This window comes from Rhinopithecus bieti, unplaced genomic scaffold (assembly GCF_001698545.2).
Source record: "Rhinopithecus bieti isolate Rb0 unplaced genomic scaffold, ASM169854v2 scaffold_32083, whole genome shotgun sequence".
Taxonomy (NCBI): domain Eukaryota; kingdom Metazoa; phylum Chordata; class Mammalia; order Primates; family Cercopithecidae; genus Rhinopithecus; species Rhinopithecus bieti.
The window spans coordinates 1,665,669-1,672,935 of NW_016814096.1; positions in this window are offsets into that span (position 1 = coordinate 1,665,669).

Here is a 7,267-nt window from a genome sequence, read left to right on the forward strand (position 1 = left end):
TTGGCTCCCTCCTCACCCCTTACTCCTGTTTTCTATCCCAGGTCAGAAAAAAGCAAAAAAAGACCAAAGAGCACGATCAGGGTATACCTCTTTACCTCTCATTAACACAGAGCCACTATCCAACCCCAGAAGTGGTCCCTCACCAGTAGATGAGTCATTTGTCCACTCAACTTTCTGCCTACCTTATTTATCAACAAGAAATTTGCACAAGTTCTCTTTGTTAGCTAAGAGGCTTTCTACTACTACAGGCTGCCCCCTACGGAGAGTAGACCCCTTTCCCTCCTAGCCTTTAGAATTGTATCTTGAATATAGCAGACCAGCATTTTGATTAGTTTTTTCAATTATACAGTGGTTCCCTCACTTTTATAAGCACAGTAGAAGTCGCTGTTGGCACCATGTCACTAGGGGCTTAAAGACAGAAACCGGGTTGATTTCCACATAATGATCCAAATAAAAAAGGCTGAGGAATGCATCCTGAACCACTAAGTCCACTGCAGTTTATGTAAGTGGTTTGTGTTGAGACGTGGCCATAGCACATTCCCCTGATTTCTGAGCATAAAAATAAAGCATTTTCCTGTGGATTATTTCTAACCTGCGCATTTTTTTCCAAAGCCAGGTTTGCCTTGACCCCAGGGTGAACATTTAGAGTGCAATACTTCTCAGTCGCGGTTCCCGTGATGTTATCAATTCCATTGTAGAGCCAATAATTAATTATAACAGTAAGAAAGTCATTATTCAACCAGGCCTCCCTTCCTGCCCTGAAATCCACAAAACTCCCTGCCACTTGGGCAGTTGTTGATGTGTGTTTGTGTGTGTGTGTGTGCATATGGGTGCACATGTGTACTTCAAAAAAAACAAACGATTAAAATTATGTGTAAAATATACAAATGAAAAACTTTGAAAAAGAAAATATCAAAATAACTAAAGTAGCTGTAGAAGAGTGGTGATGTTAGTGGAAGATGGGTCTTTTTCTCTCTTCTTCTAAAATAACTCTATTGTAGTGTTAGTACTTAAATAACTAAAATTCATATTATTAATTTTACATTAATTCAACATAAAAATTCTAAGTACTTTACTATTCCTCTAATGTTTATGATGTACCTACTACATGCCAGGCATTGTCTGGATGCTAAGGATACAGGATGAATAAGACACAGTTCCTTCTCCCATAGGGCTTCTACTCAAATAGGAGAGACAGACCATAAACAAGTAATTATACAGGTTTATTAATTAATATGTGATATGGTTTGGATCTGTGTCCCCACCCAAATCTCATGTCAAATTGTAATCCCCAGTGCTGGAAGTGGGGCCTGGTGGGAGGTGATTGGATTATGGGGGGGGATTTCTCATGGCTTAACACCATCTATCTTGGTGCTATCGTGGCAATAGTGAGTTCTTGTGAGAACTCCGCCCTCTCTCTCTTGCTGCTGCTCTGGCCACGTAAGACAAGCCTGCTTCCCCCTCACCTTCCACCATGATTGTAAGTTTCCTGAGGCCTCCCCAGAAGCCAAGCGGAGGCCAGCATCATGCTTCCTGTACAGCCTGTGGAACTGTGGGCCAATTTAAGCCTCTCTTCCTTATAAATTACCCAGTCTCCAGGATTTCTTTATAGCAACATGAGAACAGACTAATACCCTGCATACAACAAATATTTATGGAGCACATACTATGGTCCTGAATATGTTTATATGCTTTGATCAGCAGTGAATGAGGCGAGCAAAGACCTTGCCTTCATGGAGCTTATGGTTTAATGGATATAGATCATGATTTGTTTCCAATCATAATGACTATAGTGAAGAGAAAGTGCTAGCGGGGGACCTGACCTAGCCTAAAAAGCCCGGGAAGGCCTCTCCAAGGAAGCAACATGATTTTAAGTGCCTCAGTAAAATAGGGCTTTGTTTTCCCGTCCAGGACAGAGGGGGCTACCCTGGATGTGGCAGGAGTTAATTCTGGTGGACACTGAAGTCTGTTTCTCAGTTTCATCTGCCGCAGAGTGTAGCCTGGCACAAGAGCTGCCCCAGGCAACGTGTGGCCTCCAGGCCTTGGGCTAGCTGTGTGTAAAGGGATTTGGAACCAAGTTTCCGTTAGCAGTCCCTGTCCATTTTTGCTGCCGTGCACTGTTTCTGGTAAGTCCTGATATAGAAACCAGCAAGGCCATCCTTCCCTTGCAGCACAGACAGTAACTAATGGGCCTTTCTTCTGCAGACGCGAAAACTGGAGCAGGGAAGACAAATCCAGCCTGAGCCAAGAGGCCTCTGCATCACTGGTCAGGAAGAAGCAACTGCTAGATTTCTGGTTTGCCCCTCAGACCGTGGAGCTCCGGGTCACCAGCCTGAACCGCTTAATGCACATCACGCCTGGGTCTAGTTGGAAATGGCTGAAGGCACTTAAATGGAACCCCCAACCTTTGTCCTCAGCTTCCGAAACCACAGGTAAGTATTTAGGTCTGTGTTGTATCGATCATGCCTCCCACTGGCATCAGGAAAAATGCTGTGAAGCAAGTCAACTTTCTAGTGACAAGGGAAGTCATTCTCCTAATCCGCTCTCACTGGACAACCAGGTTGACAAAAACCATTAAGTTTGCCGAGATTAGAAATTCACTGTCAGAGGGAGCCATGTATAGAGTTTTCCACTCCATTACACCCAGGACAATAACCAGAGGCCAAGTGACAGGAAAAGGCTGGGGCTTTTTAAAGTTTCCTGTGTCCTTGGGTAGAGAAAAATAAATTCACAAAGCGTCTCCTTTTTGTAGGATGTGGGATTATATATAATCTCATTAATCAACGCAACAAGCTATGAGGAGAGGTTTATTTATTGCATTTGACAGAAGAAGCAGCCGAGGTTCTGCAGGAATAGGTATGCTATCTATGATCACCCAGTTAGTTAGTGTTGGATGAGGCTGAGAATCAGAGTCAGAAGACTGGAGGGGTCTAGAGACTAAATGACCTGCTTTCTTCTAGGCAGAATAGCACTTTAGCCATCCTTGAACCCACTTCCCCAGAAAGACCCCACAGTTCTGTAGCAAGTGGAAGCGGGCTCACTCAGGGGTTAAGATCACAGGCTGTGGTGCCTGGCGGATTCACATCCACACCCCAACTCTGCCTCCCACCGCGTGCCTTGAGGCAAGTTCTTTCCCCTCTCCAAGCTTCCTTCTCCTCCTCTTATTCGTAAGAAGATAATAACCTAAAACACTACCCCATAAGGGTTCTGAGGATTAAATGAGATCACACATGTAAAGCATTTAGCATATTGAGTGGCACATGGCAAGTACTTTGAAAAACTGAAGACAGTCAGCAATGGGAAGTGGTTTCTTACTTCTGTCTTTACTATAAATTTATATAAACACATTTTAAAGTTTGGAAAACAGAAAAAAAGAAAAATTCACCTATATTCATAACAACTATTACCACTACAGTATATTCCTTCCAGTACTTTTTTCCAACAATTCTATTTTTTCCCACAGATATAATTTTTTTCTGTAGTATTACATTCCATTCTTTTTCACTTAAAATTATATTAAAATCATTTATTCATATTTCTATAATCTTTCTTTTCATAACTGTACTGTATCTTATCATCCAAACATAACCATAATTTTCTTATCCATCCCTCTATTGCCTAACATTTGTTTTCAATGTCCCTTATTATAAATAATGTTGGCTCAAGCCTGTAATCCCAGCATTTTGGGAGGCCCAGGCGTGTGGATCACCTGAGGTCAGAAGTTCGAGACCAGCCTGACCAACATGATGAAACCCCATCTCTACTAAAAATACAAAATTAGCTGGGTGTGGTGGCAGGTGTCTGTAATCCCAGCTACTCGGGAGGCTGAGGCAGGCGAATCACTTGAATCCAGGAGGTGGAGGTTGCAGTGAGCCGAGATCATGCCATTGCACACCAGCCTGGGCAACAAGAGTGTAACTCCATCTCGAAATAAATAAATAAGTAAATAAATACAATTAATAATAATAATAAAATAAAAATAAATAAAGTGCTGGGATTACAGGCATGAGCCACCACACCCAGCCTAAAATCTGGCAAAACCAAATGTTGGTAAGAATGTGAAGCAATAGCAACTTTCGTTGACTGCCAGTGGGAATGCAGAGGGGCACAGCCACTTTGAAGAGCTGCCATTATCTACTATTAAAACTGTTAGAAATGCCTATCCTATGACCCAGTAATACCAGCTCAAAAGCATATACTCTAAATCAAGCATTAGAAAACTTTTCCTGTAAAAGATTAAAAAGTCAGAATTTTAGGCTTTGCAGGCTATGTGGTCTCTGCTGCAACTACTCAGCTCTGCTGAGCAAGAAAGTGGCCACAGACAATGCACAAAGAAACTGGTGTGGCTGTATGCACTAAAATTTTAATGATGGACACCAAAATTTGAGATTTTTTATTTTTATTGTTATTTTGAGACAGGGTCTTGCTCTGTCATCCAGGCTGGGGTGCAGTGGCGCAAGCACGGCTTACTGTAGCCTTGACCTCCTAGCCTCAAGTGATCCTCCCACCTCAGCCTCCTGAGTAGCTGGAACTACAGGCACACACCACCACATCCAGCTACTTTTTAAAAACATTTTTTTTGTAGAGATGGGGGGGTCTCACTATGTTGCCCAGGCTAGTTTCGAACTCTTAGACTAAAGTGATCCTCCCCTCTCAGCCTCCCAAAGTGCTGGGATGAGAGGTGTGAACCACTGCCCCCAGCCCTGAATTGTATATAATTAATTTCATATAATGCATCTTCTTTGGATTTTTCCAACCATTAAAAAATGTAAAAATCATGCTTAGTGCACGGACTGTACAAAAGAGGTAGTGGGTCCATTCTGGGTTATGGGAGGTAGTTTGGCAACCCCTGCTCTGTAATATTACTCAAGGAGTGGTCCAGGGATCAGTAGCTCAGTAACAATTTGTTAGAAATGAAAACTTGAGAGCCCCACCCTAGACTTACTCAATCAGGATCCCTAGGAAAAAACAAACAAACAGGAATCTCTATCTTTGCAAGCTCACCAGCTATTTTTATGCACACTGAAGTTTGAGAATTACAGATGTGGTTCTCAAACAGACATATGTGCAAAAGCCTGTATGTACAAGAATGTTCATAGCAGCATTATTTGTAATAAACCCAGACTGAAAACAACCCAAATGTCCAGGAACAGCAAAATGTCTAAAAGCAGTAAAATAAGTAAACCAAATAATATTCAGTAATGAAAATACATAAAGTAGGTTTTATGCTCATATTATGATAATATGGATAAACCTTTTAAATGTTTATATGGATAAACCTTTTAAAGAATGTTGAGCCCAAAAAAAAATCCATTCAGGAGGCTGAGGCAGGAGGATCACTTGAGGCCAGAAGTCCAAGTCCAACCTAGGGCAACATAGCAAGACCCCATCTCTACAAAAAATTTAAAAAATAACTAGATGTGGTGACACACACCTGGAGTCCCAATTCCTCAGGAGACTGAGGTAGGAAGATCACTTGAGCCCAGGATTTCGAGGTTGCAGGGAGCTATGTTCACACTACTGCACTCCAGCCTGGGCAACAGAGCAAGACATCTCTTAAAAAATCAATAAACAAATAAATCCAGACACAAAAGAATATGAACTCTATGATTCTGTACAACAATATACAGTTCAAAAATAGACAAACTGTTGTTTTGGAGTGAGCACTTAAATGGCAAAATGGTCAAATGAGGCAAGGAAGTTATACTTAAAATCAGGATTGTGATCTTTGAAAGGAAAAGGAGTGTTGTGTTTAAATGGGCACATAAGAAGCTTCTAGTGAGCTGACAATGTCCTATTTCTTGACCCGGGTGACTATAGCATCTGTATTCACTTTATGATAATTTGTTAAAGTGTACATGTATGTTTTATGCACTTTTCTCTATGTGTGATTTTTTTCACAATAAAAAATTAAAAGGAAAAATAACTGCGAGGAGTGGCAACTTTCTGAGCTAGCCCTGTGTATAGAACCTGCCAGATCCACTTCACACCTTGACTTCCTGCTTGGCCGATTCCCTGTAGCCCACCCAACTGCAAGTTGCAAATTTATAGGCCAACTGAGCCCAGATGGTTTCCTGCGATAGCTGCTAGGGGCATAATAATGAATACACGTCTCCCCGCACGTTCCTGAATGCGTTTTGGCAGGATTTTTCCTGCAGGCAGTAAAACCTTGTTACAAAGTCTCCCTCTGTCTCAGGGGCTTGGCCACATTGCAGTTGAGCCACACTGCCTCCTGTTCCAGGCAGCCATCATCCTTGCTCCACATAGCATCCTTGAGAGCTGGCTTTTTCTCCATTGTCCTGTGAAGCTGTTTGATTGATTGTTACTAATAATCATTGCATTTCAGAAACTCAGATTTCTGTTCTCACAGCTGGAACTTTCTCTTCACACTAATTAGAAAACCATCCTCTGGGAAATGGGGCATCTTTATTGAGTCAATCTTTGGCAATGACTAAGTCAACTGGCAAGATGAAGTTTACAGCAGGGAGATGAAGGCACTAAAACTCTTCCAGTACACTGGTCCCAGGCCTGAGTCCAATAAGCCAGGCTGACCTGACAGATATCCAGACGCCCTCATCTAGAGAAACTAAGGGTTGTATTACAGAAGAGCTAACTAGAGGTTGGGGTCAACCCAGGGGTCAAAGAGCCATCCCAGCTAATGATCCCCCAATTTTCTTCCCCTTCTTTCTAATTTACTGTAGCTCTGGGTATTAGCTACATAATTAACCACATTTCCCAGACTCCCTTGCGGTTAATACAGTCATGTGACTAAATCCTCATTGATAAGAACGCAAGCAGAGGTGGTATCTGGAACTTCTAGGAAATGTCCATGTCCTTCTCCTTTCCCTTCTGTGTCGTTGCTTGGAAGCTTTAGCAGCCATTTGAACAATGAGGTGACGTTTGAAAATGGCATCCACACCAATGAATAGCAAAGCATCATGCAAGTCCTGGACTAATTTTCGGCCTTTTTTTTTTTCAAGTCAGGGTCTCACTCTGTCACCAAGGCTGAGTGCAGTGGCACGATCTCGGCTCACTGCAACCTTGACTTCCCAGCTTCAAGCAATCCTCCCACCTCAGCCTCCCAAGGAGCTGGGACTACAGGTGTGCACCACCATGCCCAAATAATTTTTTATTTTTTGTAGAGACAAGGTCTCACTATGTTGCCCAGGCTGGACTCAAGCAATCCTCCTGCCTCAGCCTCCCAAAGGGCTGGGATTACAGGCATGAACCATGGCACTTGGCCTTAATTTCCTGGCTTTTGTAAAAA